The following is a 1,253-nucleotide window of genomic DNA, read 5'->3' as shown; positions in this document are numbered from 1 at the left end:
AAGTCGCTTCAGTCGTGTCCAACTCTTTGTGACCCTATGGACTATAGACCTCCAGACTCCTCTGTCCATAGGGATTCTCCAGGCAAAAATACTGGAGTGGATTGCCATGTCCTCCTCCAGGAAATCTTCCCAACCCAGGGATTGAACCCTGTCTCCTATGGCTCTTGCACTGTAGGCAGATCCTTTACCCCTGAGCCACCAGGGAAGCCTGGGGACCTCTCACCCAGGTCTAATAATGGTCACTACCACTACCAATGGATATTAGTCATTAAGACTTTAACAGTCCAGCAAAAAAGTGGGTTCAGTGCTGATGCAATGAATTTTCCACCCACTCACCTATCCATCCAATAAATGATAACTGAGCACCAACGCTGTGCCAGTATTGTGTTAGGTTCAGGAGAAATAGAAGTGGGTCTTCTCAACCATTATCTACACCAAGCAAGTTCTGCTCAACTAAAAAATGGAAAAAAGAAAAAATTGGCTACAGACAACATACTTCTCATACATCTGTTCGGTTAACAACTTTTCTCAATTATGGCTCTTGAAAACTGTCCCAGTTACTATTCCATACAATTTACCCTAAAACTTAGTGGTTTAAGACAATGACAGTATTTATTTTGCTCATGAATCTGCTGTTTGGGCTGAGGTTATCTTGTCTTTGTTCTGCTTGGTTTTAGGTGGGCTGGCTTGAAGCCTGGGGACTGGAATCATCTGAAGGCTTTCTCATTCACATGTCTGGCCGTTGATGTTGTCAGCTGAAACATTCTCAAGTTGTCAGCTGAAACATCTCCATATGCTCTCTTCCTGTGGTCTGAGCTTCCTCCCAATATGGTGATTGGGTTCTGAGGGTGAGCATTGCAAAAGAGGGTAAGCCAGGTGGAAGCTGTATCCTCTTTATGACCTAGTCCCAGAAGTCACAAAGTGTTCAGTTCAGTTCAGTTCAGTCGCTCAGTCGTGTCCGACTCTCCGTGACCCCATGAATCACAGCAAGCCACCTCCCTGTCCATCACCAACTCCCGGAGTTCACTCAAACTCATGTCCATCGAGTCGGTGATGCCATCCAGCCATCTCATTCTCTGTCATGCCCTTCTCCTCCCGCCTTCTGCCCTATTGCCCAGAACAGTCACAGTTGCCAACCAGACTCAAGGGGAGGGAGTATGGATCCCATCTCTCAGTGGGAAGATGTTGGTTACATTGTAAGAAGTACTGGGGGATAGATTATGTATATTGGTGTAATCAATTTAGGAAAAAAA

This window comes from Moschus berezovskii, chromosome 15 (genome assembly GCF_049115385.1).
Source record: "Moschus berezovskii isolate FMDL1 chromosome 15, NW_MosBer_1.0, whole genome shotgun sequence".
Classification (NCBI taxonomy): Eukaryota; Metazoa; Chordata; class Mammalia; order Artiodactyla; family Moschidae; genus Moschus; species Moschus berezovskii.
Note: the sequence above shows the minus strand (reverse complement) of the source record.